Raw genomic sequence first — 15,014 nt, forward strand, 5'->3', positions numbered from 1 at the left:
CGGTACACCTACCTCCTGGAGAGTGTTCTTGATTTGGCCAACTGTTGTGAAGGGGTTTTTCTTCACCAGGGAAATAATTCTTCTGTCATCCACCATAGTTGTTTTCCGTGGTCTTCCGGGTCTTTTGGTGTTGCTGAGCTCTCCGGTGCGTTCTTTCTTTTTAAGAATGTTCCAAACAGTTGATTTGGCGACACCTAATGTTTTTGCTATCTCTCTGATGGGTTTGTTTTGATTTTTCAGCCTAATGATGGCTTGCTTCACTGATAGTGACAGCTCTTAGGATCTCATATTGAGAGTCAACAGCAACTGATTCCAAATGCAGATGTCACACCTAGAATCAACTCCAGACCTTTTACCTGCTTAATTGATAATTTAAATAATGAGGGAATAGCCCACACCTGTCCACAAAATAGCTTTTGAGTTGATAGTCCCATTACTTTTGGCCCCTTAAAAAGTGGAAGGCACAAATAGAAACCGTTGTAATTCCTACACCGTTCACCTGATTTGGATGTAATTACCCTCAAATTAAATCTGAAAGTCTGCAGTTAAAGCACATCTTGTTTGTTTCATTTCAAAGCCATTGTGGTGGTGAATAGAGGCCAAAATATGAAAATTCTGTCAATGTCCCAATATATATGCACCTGACTGTATATATATATATATATATATATATATATATATATATATATGTGCATATGAAAAATGGCAAATTATAACAGTTAATATATTGCACTGTATTTGTGAAATATTGATGACCTTTTCTCGGTGTGGATTGGTGGTTAGGAAAGACATGTTGATTGTGTCATCCATCTTAATAGCTTAGCGGGCACAATCAGATTGACATTTGTTTCTAGCCCTAATAGCATCAACTATTTGGATGTATCAGTTAACATCATTAATGTATATTTTCTCAGAACTGTCTACAAAAAAAGACAGAAACACACTTCTTTATGTGGATAGCTTTCACTCAAACTCCCTCAAACAGGACTACAATACACTTTTCATAACTGGTGAGAGTTACTGAAATCACATCAGATCCCACGCAATTGCTAGAATTTTTAAGCTGGGTACAAGCCAATTATTACATCCCAAAATCATCAACAAGGAGTCTGTTGAGAAAATAATTTTTTTCAGAACAATCTCAATTTATTTTGCCAAAGTAAAATAAGACATCCCTAAACATGAGCATGTAATCCAGGTTGATCCAGTGCTGACCTCAAGATGCAGTGTAATTCTCATATTTTGCTATACACACAGCTTGAGAATCAAAGACATGGTTTCATAGATGTCAGTTCTGGCAACAAGGAGTAAAACTGGATGGCATTGAAACCATTGGCATTCAAGTGTCTGGGCTATGTTAAATGTGGGCACATGATTGTTGGTGACACATTTGTATATCCACAAAATGGGGTGTTATGCGAGATCAACCATCAACTAAATTGCAAGAGCAGATACATTCTTTACCTCATCGGATGCCGATTTAATAATAATACATGTTGATAGCTGCTCAATCAATTCAGTAATATCACTCAGGTGCATGTAAAGGAGGAGTTATTCTATACAAGAAACAGCAAAAAGTATTCCTCCAGCACTCAGAATAAAATCAGCAATAAAATTTGAAAAACTACATGGTGGTAGATATTTCAGAGATCTCAGTTGCATATATTTGCAAAAATATTGCTAAGCCTACAGGCGACATTACAACTTCTTTGATACTGGAGGTCCCTAATACTTGGTCAAAGTCAGGGGCACAGAACCCCAAAAAGCCGACGAAGGCCATCCACCCTAGGGAATCACACCAGTAAAAGACTAAAGTGTTAGTAAGTGTTGATAAGAATAAAGCAAAAACTATGTGTTAATAAGTGATACATAGGTGAAGGGTGTAATTAAAATGCTAAGAGAAAAAAATATATATACAGTATATATGCTAAGGGAAAAAAATATAATTTGAAGGTGTTAAAGTGCTAAATAAAGTGTTAGAGTGTGCCACCCCAGAGCAGCCTAGCCACAAACCCCGGGGGGCACCACGCCCCAAACTCATCCCCAAAACTTATTGCTATATCAATCAGAGAGGCATAGTTCTTGTAACCATTAGGACTTAGGGGTGACTCCAAGGTAAGCTGGCTCTCAATTCAGGTATATTTGTATGTGCCATTATCATGTGGTCTTATATTGGGCAATTATATGACCCAAATTGGATATAGTTATTAGTTTTGGGGATGAGTTGATATCGAGCAGGTCACTATAGGGACCTGCGATCATTGATCGCGGATCGCTATAGTCATCAGTGAGTTAATGGTGTGCTGGATGATCGATATCGATCATCCAGCACACCAGAGAGGGTGCAGGATGATCAGCCAGTGATATTGTATCGCTGGCTGATTGCTACGTGTGTATGCATCATTAGCCATATTTGGAATTGCTCTGAGACCCTTGTGGAATCCCCCCTAATGACTAATTAAGCAATTGGAAGTTTCCAATTAGCTTAATTAGTCAGTACTTATTCACCTTCCAAAGCGATGTCTTCATCCGCCAGTGTCGGGATCTGGTCTTCTGCAGCAGCGGTGTGTAAGTATATTGTGAGTGTGTGTAGTATGTGTGAGTGTGTGTGTCTATGTGACCCCCAATGTGTGTGAGCCCCCCCTGGAGGCAGAATAAGAGAGAACTACTTATCCCAGCAGCCACCTCACCTCCCAGCAGCTCCCAACTGTCATCTCATGGGCTGTGTTTGAAAAATGACAGTTGGGAGCTGATTGGCTGGCACTCTGTTTCCTAACACTGCTTAGTAAATGGACCCCTAAAAAGCTAAGTCTGTTGCACGCTAAATGGGGCTATTTGGCACAGTTTAAGGTTCGGTGTATGTGTATGTTTCTGTTATTTATGTTTTATCCTGGACCACGTGAGACGCTCTCTGTCACATCTTCTCTTCTATTGCAATTGTCCTGACATGCTCCCATTCACATGATGTTGTATCCTTTCTGGTGTTGTGACCTCAGATGATGATGCTGGAAGCTAGGGATATGCATTAGGCTGACATATCTTGTGGTGTGTGTCAATGTGCAATTTGGCGGCATCAAAAATTACAGTTTCTGTTTTTATCTGGCCATTAAACATACGATTCCACAGATGAGTGTTTATATTTTTGTTTACATGTCCTTCGGTCCTTTATGCGATGCATATTTTCATTCTTGATATTGTGAGTAATTGAAAAATGTGTATATTTGGTCGTTGGGTCCTTCATAGATTGACAATGGTTCTATTTAGGCTTTCCTGATAAGTATTACATTTGTTTTAATGGAATGATGACCTTTTTATTGACTTTCATTAAATGCATCTACATTTTTACATATTGAAATTGAGGTGTGCTGGTTTACTTGAGCTTGATTCCTAAAGATTATAATAATTTTATGTCACTGTACCCTGGATTTGATTTGATTATTATACATAAAGTGTGGGTGGTTTTACAGAACTTTATTATACATAAATAAGAAAAAAATAATAAGTTATACTGTTTATCTATATTCTCATTTTAAAGATTAGTTGCTTTACTTTAGATGGTTCATTTAAGTTTAAACAAATTAACAAAGGTAAGGCACTTGACCCAGATGGAATCTACACATCTACTCAAATATGCTAAAGAAATTAAATTCAGCTATTGTGGATTAACTCTGTAACTATTAAATTTTGCGAAAGCAGATTCATTGCAAATTTTTAATGAAGAGAATAAAATTATAACGAGCAAATCATAGAGCTGTTAGTCTAGTTCAGTCATTGGTGACTATTTGAAGGATTCAATTAAATGTTTTGTAGAAATAAATTGATAATACTGCTTTGTATAGTTCACAAAGGAAAAAAAATATAAATAGTATTATATATTATGTTTTATTATTAGGTAAGGTAGTGCAAATCTGGTGCTATACAAATCTGCACACCTTTCCCAGTGGATTAATAGAGTGCAAAAAGCTTTCTCAAAATGTTGCCTCTTGGGACATTTATAATCAGAGATTTCCCATTTCTCTGTTATTGGAAGGCAAATTTGGACTAAAAGTACTTAGTGCATAGTTCGAAAAACATTATAGAGGTGTGTGAACATTTCGATCCAAATGTTATACAAAATAGCATATTTATTGATTAATAGGTAGATATGATCAATATAATAATAGTGTGTGTGTGTGTGTGTGTTTAGGGAGGAGACCTATAAGGTCAAAATAAGCTTTTGGAAGGATCTTCTTTCATCCCTCCAAGCAGAGCCAGCCCTAGGCATAGGCATAATAAGCTAATGCCTAGGGGCGACTTGAATGCCTAGGGGCATTCAAGGCTCTGCCGCTGCCTCCCACAGGCCACCGCCACGATCGGAGCTCCGCTCCGACCTGGCAGCACACCTGTCAGCCGGTCAGGTGACTTTGACTGGTCAGAATGAGCTTCTGCACAAAAGCTCATTCTGGCTACAGGACAGGGGTGGAACTAGCGGCGGTGCAGCCGGTGCCTTGCACCGGGGCTTGCTGTGGTGCAGGGGCCCGTGGCAGCCTGCATCCAACAGCGCCGCTGCCCGCCGACCCGGTCCCCATTATTTAAATGGTTGGAGTCAGAGCGGGCCCACTTCGGCCGCTCTGGCTCTACCAACATAAAAGCCACCCACCACTGCCTGGCCCCTTGTTATGACATGGCACGCGTGACATCATGCGCGCCGTGTCATAACAAGGGGCCGGGCTGCTGGAAGGAGAGGATTGAGAGGAGCCGCGGAGAAGAAGCAGCCAAGGTAAGTGGTGGTGGCTGCGCTGGTATGGGATGGGGAGGATGCACGGCTGAGACACACTCTGGGGCGGGGAGGCTGAGACACATTCTGGGGCGGGGAGGCTGAGACATGCACTGGGGCTGGGGGGAGGCTGAGACACGCACTGGGGCTGGGGGGGAATGCTGAGACATGCACTGGGGCTGGGGGGAAGGCTGAGACATGCACTGGGGCTGGGGGGAAGGCTGAGACATGCACTGGGGCTGGGGGGAGAAGGCTGAGACACACTGGGGCTGGAGGGGGAAGGCAAGGCTGAGACACACTCTGGGGCTTGGGGGGAGAAAGAGGCTGACACACTGGGGGTGGGGCGAAAGAGGCTGACACACTGGGGCAGGGAAACATGCTGGAGGGGAGAATGATGCTGACACACCCTGGGGCTGGGGGGGAATGAGGCTGACACAGTGGGGGAATGGTGCCGAGAGAAACACTGGGTCTAAGGGAATGGGGCTGAGACACATACTAGGTCTGGGGGAATGGGGCTGAGACACTCACTAGGTCTGGGGGAATGGGGCTGGTGGAACTGCAAGGTGGGGTGCTGGCCTTTTATTACGTATATATATATATATAGATAGATAGATAGATAGATAGATAGATTAGATATATATATATATATATATATATATATATATATATAAAATAATAAATGCTAGGGGGCATCAGCCAAAATTTTGCCTAGGGCACCGAATTGGCTAGGGCCGGCTCTGCCTTTTAATGTTATTATCATTTCAAAAACTGCCCCCAAAAAGTTTTTATCTTCTTCTTTGTTTTTGCTCTCTTGCATACATTTTCCTGTTCAAACAGACACTGTAAACTCTGAGGAGCACCAGTAACCCTTCACATACTACCTTGATTTTCATATGTATTACAAATGCATTGTTCCTTAATTTATGTTGTCGTCATATATTATTTGGTCAGGTGCAGGATCATTCCCTTTTTTCTTATAAACGTACATGTAATAAAAATATGTCTGATAATCAATCCCGCTACAAAACTTATTAATTATTTGTAAATAATGCACCATTTTTTAATTTTATTTTCTCTGAAACGTATTCATCTTCCCAACGTCGGATTCTCATTATAGTTGGCTTCTATATAAGCCACCGCATCCGGGACTTGACGCCATTTCACTCACATGCTGCTGAATGCTGCACACTGCTCTGCTGTTTTGGTTGGGCAGCTGCTGTGTCCAGACTCACAACAAGTGGCTGGCTGTTCTGTTAAGTGACTGTGTATGGGGCACACTGCTGTATGCTGCGCTATGCTCTGCTGTATTGGCTGGCTGTGTTGTTTCCAGAATCACAAGTGGCTTGATGTATTGTTAAAGTGACTGTGTTTAGGGGGCACACTGCATGCTGATGTACGCTGCGCTATACTCCTCAGACTAAAGTGGCTGTGTCCAGCCTCACAAGTGGATGTGCTGGTAAAGTGACTGTGTATAGGGGGCACACTGCACGCTGATGTATGCTGCACTTTAGTCTGCTGATTAAATATGCTTTGTCCAGACTCACAAGTGGCTGTGCTGTTAAAGTAACTATGTATTAGGGGCACACTGCACGCTCATGTATGTTGTGCAGTAGTCTGCTGATTAAATTAGCTTTGTCCAGTCTCACAAGTGCCTGTGTGTACAAGGCATGCTGATGTATGCTGTGCTGTACTTATGCCCATCTATTCCAGTGTAATAAAAAAGTAAAATTATATTTTTAAAAAAAGTTTAAATAAGTAAAAAAAACTTTCAAGAAAGTTAAAAGTTTAAAAAGTAAAAAAAAACCTTTTTTTTGGTGCTGTACCCCACTGTGTATACAAGTACCATGACTCCTTGGGTCATAGCCCATTGTGTTTACAAGCACTGTGACTCCTTGGGCTGTAGCCCACTGTGCATACAAGCACTGTGACTCTGTTGGCTGTAGCCCACTGTGTATAAAATTACTGTGACTCTGTTGGCCATAGCCCACTGTGTATACAATTACTGTGACTCCGTTGGCCATACCCCACTGGGTGGGATGACCCAAGGACAATTCCATCTTGCACTACCTTTCATTGCTGTCACTGCTGTGTGGCAATGTTTCATAGATGCACTTTAAACTGTGGTGTCTGTGCCACTACTCTGTTGCTTAGTAACCATCCAGCGATGAGTAACCATGTGAGCTGGTCTAAGTTGACTGTAAGTGACTTGAAATTAATGTTATTAGTTTAATAATACTCTAGGAACAAAGAAAAGCCAAAATTATTTGATTTTATGTAAATTTTTGTAAAAAATCCAAATCCAAAACCAGTCACGGCACTTTGGCAAATCCAAATCCAAAAATCCAAATCCAGCAAAAATGGTCTGGCGCACATCTCTAATATATATAAAAGGCTTTCCCTGTTGAGCAGAGTATATCACCTGATACTTCAAGTCTCTTGCCTTTTAGTTCATTACATTATTAGACAACTGCCATTAGAAAGCCAGGATGCTGGCTTTAGATAAATATGGCAACATTTTCTGAGCATAGACAAGTGTGAGCGGATACTACATCACACATTTGTTCAGTGCTATTCAATGACAGTGAAGCTGTGTTGCTGCTTGGTTTAGTTGGCAATGCCTGTGCCTTGTTAGCTTCTGATTACACACAGTTCAGTCCACATACATTGCCATGTTATTTTGATATTGTATTCTGTATACTGCTTATTATATTTTGCCCTGCTTCCTATGTATAATATTGTTGTTTACAGTCACTATGGTGATTGGTTTCACCCCCATGTCCACGCCCCCTGTGATGTCCTGGGTGTTCAGTGCAGCTCAGGCTCATGACATCACTAGGCTGCAGGTGGGAGCGAGGGCAGGAATTGAACAGACACCAGAGGTGCTCACTCAGGTATTTATATGTTTTGTCAGTTATATATATTCATGTCTTGATAAAAGAGCCTCTACTCTAGCTCCGAAACATTGGCTATTACAATACCAGCATTACCTGTGTTCTATTAAACATTGCCGAGACTCTGAGTGCCATTCATACACACTGGGATATATATATATATATATATATATATATATATATACTGACTGTATATATATATATATATATATATCTATACACGTATATATATATATATACATACACACACATATATATATATATATATATATATATACATTTTTTTAAGATATTAAAATATAAGTGAAAAAGAAGTTACATTTTGTGAAATATGAATGGTTTACTGTAATGATGTGTGTGTTTGTTAACAGTTAATGTCACAATGTTAGTAGCATCAAATTACTTCTATACTTATATCAGTAGAGGATACCCTGTGAATACCTGCTTAGAAATAAAGTGAAGATACTGTAGGTGATGTCTCCCTAATAAAAATATTTCCCATAATAATGAAGAGGGTCAGATGTTGTATACATTTACCAGCTATTCACATTCTCCCTTTCCCATATACTGTTGCCTGACTGGAGCAGTCTATTAGTATACACTGTAGCTCTCCCCATAGTAAGTACAGTATTATATAATTACGTAGAATGTGAAAGTTTACTGGATAGATAAAAACTTTACAATCCTGCTGGGAAATCTTCCTTTATCTATTGCTGAAAGACAGTGGGTTGTATTATTTTAATAATATTCATTTAGCTACTACTTTCAATTTCAGACACATATTACCTGTTTAATACATTCTTGTAATAGTAGTTATATACACTACATGTCCTATGAGTTACGTTATTTTTTGTTTTCTGTTTATTTGTATTTTTTGTACTGACATGCTGATGGTTTCTCCTCACTGCTGGATCATGCTGTATATCGATATACCATTTAAGTGGATATGTAGCATTGTATTTACTGTTTTTGTAGTGTATCTCTGATGCATTATGGATAGACAGCAATTAATTTAAACATTTGTTTCATATACAATTTCTCCTATTAGAATAAAGCTTTTCACAGTGCTTGGTTTCCCTATTCCTAAATATAGGGTGCGTTGTGAATATATAGTAAAGCTGACTATCTGATCTACTTCATAGGTTATTTTACTTTCTGATCATGCAGTGGCTCAACCCTCTACAAGTTTCAATTTGATATTGACACATACTGTAAGCACACAAGCAGTGAACATGTTGATGCACATTTGGCTACAGAGCTGTCTTAGGGCAAGATAAGTGGTCACGCTGCTGGAATTGAAATTCCATGATTGGTAGTTATTCCCTCCTACTTTTGTCATGTCTCTCTGATGTCATTTGTAAACAAACAATTGGGTGCACTGTTTTGCCAAGATTAGTTATATGCATTAATCAGATATATAAAATTTCTCTGTATGGTGTAATACTGTTTTGTTCATAAGAAGACACAAAAGTCCTATTGAAAATAATTCAGGATATAGAAAATAAATAAATACAAATTTGATACTGTTTACAAAAGGGATAATTTTTAGAAATCAGTGAGTGACATTAAAACCTCACAGAATGAAAGAGGCTTTAAAATCATTAAAAGTAATAATTAGTAAATTATAAATCAGTGGATGAAGGGTGTGGGATTGTTGCCTTGAATATAGATGATTACGAGTTGGAAGTCATAAGATAGTTAGATGAAAAGAAACCCAATGCAAAACATACATCTATTGATACAAAATATATAACAATAGGAAAATCATCTCTCACAAGGATGAATATCTAATTGTCCAAAATCAGACAGTTCATTTACTATATATTCTACCAAAGCTCAAAAGGACCCAAATATTCCACCTATGGTAGACCCACAGGAGAAGGCACTTATTCTATAACAACAAATGTATATAACTATATTAACCATCCTTCAAATGCATATGTGATGAATATAAAAATATATTTGAAGAATATGATTGTATATTTTTACTTGGTAACATTACCTAGCAGGAGGACTTCATCTTAGTAACTGATTGTGTCAGTTCTTTAAACACCATTATTAATCATCAGCTAATATGAGAAACAATAAAAAAACAATAAAATAAATAAATAAAATTGTTACACAGATGCTCTGAAATCCTTTTCACTGGAAAGTATCGAATGAATAAATAATTTATTTTGGATTAAGGATCACTTTGCATCCAGAGAATTGGTACTGCAATGGGCACCTGATTTACCCCTAGTTGTGCAAATATGTTCATGAGCATTTTCTGCAGACAAGGATCACAGATGCCATATCAAATATGAACACCCCTGGACACTTAGGTAAGCAGTGCAATATATTAGATAATAAGGGTATGTACCGTATATGGAAATTTTTATTTTAAATAAATTTTTTCATCAATTTGCTGTTTTGTTTTTTAAATAGTTTTTATTTGGCACACTATGAGTGCCAACATGCTCTGACAGTCAGTTGTATGCTAGAGCTTATAATATTATAAGTGCCAGCATTCCAAATCTCTTCAAAATAGCCTTCACATGATGGGACCTGTAGTGTGCAGGTATAAATGATGATTTTTCACCATAGTAAGCATCACCCACCAATCAGGAGTTTTAGGAATAACGACAGTGTTATGTTGCTTTGTTCTCAAGTGTGAGATGATTTGTGTGTGTGCCATATTACTATAGAGAATAGAGCCCAGTGATGACCAGCTTAGGGTTGGTTGGAACTATGGCAGGGGGACCCTATGATATGGCCTTCCTTGCTGTAATTTCATGAGCCTGGCATTTTATCTCAGCTTTGCATCGACCAGCCTAGGGGTTGTGCACTAGAACAATTTCTTTTACAGTAAAGGGATAATGTATGTTGTGTATTAACATATACATAACATATGCTTACTGTAATGTATGTGTAAAGAGATGTAATAGGTAGATATATCTCAGTTGTATACAGACTGAAATTTTACTCAGTCAACAGAGCTGCCAAAAATGCACATAGCATTGACAGAAAATATTTGAAGAAAAAATGAAAAACAGTGGTTGATATTATCCTTTATTGTTAAATTTAGTAGCCAATCCAGGCAACTAGAAAAAAGATGATTTAGTCAGTAATATTATTGCATATCCACCTAAATGTATATATAAATATGAACATTTGTAAGGACTGCTTTACAAATGCCTTTGAAAATAGGTTGTAAAAAAATTGGTATTTCTCAATATGATACAAAAACAAAAAAATATGATTGAAAGTTTGAAAGGATAACTGCAGAACAATATTAGCATAAACAGAAATGTATTTATCCAGTAAAGGGTACTCATCATTTTAGCTAATCTTGGGATAAATATTGGATGTACACATAATATATTTATTTGTTGTACAAGAGCTATCATGATAGATGGTCATTTTTAGGAAAGACTAATGATTTTTGGGGGGATTTGATGAGCCTTGTTTTTTTAATGGGAGGAGTTTGCTTTCAATGTATCACTAAATTACTGGTACTGTATGTGATAACACAGCTTTATAAGTTACACTTTTTATAATTATTTAGTGTTACGCAGATTTATAAATATTTTTGGACTAGAGAATATTTTTGGTTACATGATATAATATGTCACATGCAGTATGTCATGGCTTGGCTTATGTTGAACACACCGATGTATATTTAGAACTGGACATATTTATGTTTTTAACTACAGTTTAGTAATGCATTTTTTCTGACTGCAGGAATATGGGTCAAGTGTACATTAGCAAACAAAGTCAAACATTAGGAAAGGTTAGGAAAGCCTCTCTATAGCTGCTTTTCAGCATCATCTAAGGTCAGGGCAGTCATCAAACAGCAGATTTCCAGTAACATAAATTTCATTAGGACAGGATACAGAAAGCAGATTCCAGAGCAATGCACAGCATGCAGGAAGCAAGACATCATAAATGCTTTCAACTACAGGTAGGCTAACTACCTCCTGCTATTTAGACTATAGTTTAACAGTTTAATCCCAATAATACATAGAAGAAGCCCTTCTAATATTCTATGCATTCTGGGGACCAAATTATATTTTTGCTATTGGAACAACTCCCTATCAACTGTCTCTAACTGGTGTCGAAATCACCAGTTACCATTTAACCCACTAGTGACATTTTATAGATACATTGTAGTTTTTATTAAATGTGCTAAAAGGTAATGTATTAGAGGGTCATTTGTGGTTTACTTTTTGTGATTTTTGAAACAACAAATAGGGAAGGATTTTGTAGAGGAGTTCATTAAAAAATTATAAAAAAGACCAGTGAATTAGGTACCAGTAATTACAAAAATGTAGAGGCATCAATTAACAGACACGTTTTTTATTCATGTGATGGTACAATATTTGAGATCTCACAGATAGGGCACATTAAATTAGGAACAGCACTATTTTGTGTACTTTTTTAAGTTAAGAAGCTATTGTAATTAAATAAAGGTTTGATCTGATTTGCAATTTCTGGATATTTTTTAATTGATTCAAGTTGGAAGTGGATATGAATGTTCATGGGTATTTTTAAGTGAACACTGTTGTATACACATGCATATATTAAACACATATAAAACATAGCCTCCTGTTATTGCACACAGTCTAGTATGTTCACAATATTTCATCCAGAATGTTTAAAAATCCAGTGCCATTGTATAACCTTTCCTTGAAGGTTGAATCTATTTGTTCAAAAAGAGAAAACAAGGAGGCGCAGCATAGTGTAGTAATTTAAAAGTATAATGTTTTACTCAAAGGAATAAAAAAACTCAAATAGGTGTATGTGGGAAAACCAATATATTTAATCATAGGTGCCATATTGTTGTAGCCCAGCCATGTTCAGTATGGTATACTACAGAATTGTAAAAATGTTTTTTTAAATTATTGCTATTAAAGACCCATATATAATTTTTTTTTTAAAGTTCATGCACAGTATATCATTGATGATATAAAACCATTGATGGTCTGTGCTTGAAAGCAAGCACTGATGTCACCCCATCAGTGGCAGCGCCCAATGTTAACAAAACACTGGTGGTGCAGACCCGATGGTTGCACTCTGCACATGCGTAAAAACCCAACCATTCATGGCTGTACTATCAATGGTTTTCTAATGATGGTTTAAAACCATCAACCATTCATGATGACAGAGCTATCGATGACCATCCCTATAGTATACCATAAAAATTGCTATTTTTATGGTATCCTGTGTTTAAAGAAAAATAATTAACAAAACATGTTGGATACATTTTAAATAGATCTTCTTGACCTAATTCAATCATAAAAAAATAACAATTTCTGAGCAGCTTTTGGTTAAGTGGTTAAGAAATGTAAACACTGATATGCTGTCATTAGGAGCATAAAAGATTGCTTGCATACAACAAAATTTTCATGCAGCATTCCACAAAAGTTTGGCCAATTATCTCTGCCCAGGTGGTGCCTCCACACTCATTGTTGTTATGTGTAAAAAAGCCCTAAAGGACCCCCTCCTAGTCTACATCCTAAAAGCACAAATAATGGTTGCATTGCACAATCTACTTGGCATTATATACACCTTATATAAACAACATTGCTTATTGCAGTAAATGGTCTTGCTATTTTTTTATAATTTTGTATGATGTTTGCACAAATTTGTGTACTATAGGCAATATTCCTTACAGACACCTGCACTTAACAATGATTCCCCATTTAAAATTGGCTGCTTCTACCACAGCAAGGAATCAACTCATTCCAAGATGACTACCAAACCGGAAGCCCGTGTGGTTCATCTTGCATTCCAAACATAGAAAGTTCTCCAGTCTGGAACAAGGAGAGACTCGAGGAGTTTTGTTTATTATTAGAGGAGAACACAGCCATTATGTGATGGACACTAATACAAGAGGACATATATGTTAGACATATTGACTATTCACTGGCCATTATTACTCCTGACGGTGCATACTGGAAGTGTAATTGCCGAACGTCTGGTCTGGCGTTCCTTATGATTTTAATGTATTATACCATTTATATACATTAATATACTTATGAATACCATAATTGATGGATGATGGATGGAGTGTTAGCTTTACACTAGGTGTAATAAAATTAAGCTGATTCAAGGCATTCCTATTAGAAACTCCTCACAACATGGAAGTGTATCACACACAGGGTATTTAAGATGCAACCTGAGAGCCCTTGTCATTCTACCTTGAGGAAGGGAGAAGCCACTCCCAAAACATGTAGGTGCAGTGTGACAGGACTACTCATGACTAAGAACTAACCAGAGTAACTCCCTGATAAGGAACCTGTAAGAGGTTTTTTGGAGACCTCCACCACATAAAATCTATGGTCCCTTACGAGAGGTACTTATGGTAATTCCCCATCTTTATTAATGTTTTATATTTTTGTGGATTGTGGATTTTCCTGAAATACACTATTTTGTATTTGAATTGTGGAGAAATAAATTTTGTATTGATATACTTCACTATGTCATGTGCAATGTTTTTATCTTGCCTGTAATGGATCATAACCATCTACATATGAGACCGGCTGTTTGCTTCTTTAAGCGAAGTATATAATTTTTGTTTATTTTTGTTGTGTGACATTAGTACATCTGAGTTATCAATATTTTTATTTCTGTTATCTGAGAGGATTGAAGGGTATAACCTGTTTTCTTGAGTAATTAGTTGCTGCTTATTAGGTGTCAGGCCACTACAGGAATTATTCCTTTTGTAGATTTGAAGTTTGCATAAACTTTGAAATTGCTACCTGTTTTATCTATACACATAGAGAAATGGTCAATGCCATAACTGGGTGTTATGGTGCACTCTGCCGACCACATCCCCTTGAGCGCATGACATCATGCTGAGGAGGGGCAGGGCCATCCATGCCCAGAAGAAAAGCAGTGTCCAGAGTATCCTCAGGATGCTCAATGGGGCTTTATAGGCTGTGATATCCACGTCTGGAGCATCCAGATGATGTTCTGGTTGGCACCATAGCAGTGATTCTGACTACATGGTGCCATTCCAGGCACCCTGCTAGCCAGTTGCAGGAACCATGGGGCAGTGATGGACCTAACCACAGGATCCTGTGCTGTGTGGTGGCACTGCTCACACACCCCTAGTTACAACCCTGGAAATGGTTTAACTATGTACATTATTGCTAAAATCCTGTTTTCATATTTACAATATAAGACAAATAGTAGAAGTGAAGATTGTTTCAAAATGGAACATTATGGTTCAGTTACTTTAACTACAATGTGAAACACAATTTTAACAAAACAATCCCTGCTGCATATAAAGGGAGTAATTAATTTAAACACATGTAGTATAACATTATGCAGGATTAATTAGTACAATAGCTATAAGCATACATTTACATATGACACCTTAC

This window comes from Taudactylus pleione, unplaced genomic scaffold (assembly GCF_031769625.1).
Source record: "Taudactylus pleione unplaced genomic scaffold, aTauple2 ptg000127l, whole genome shotgun sequence".
NCBI lineage: Eukaryota > Metazoa > Chordata > Amphibia > Anura > Myobatrachidae > Taudactylus > Taudactylus pleione.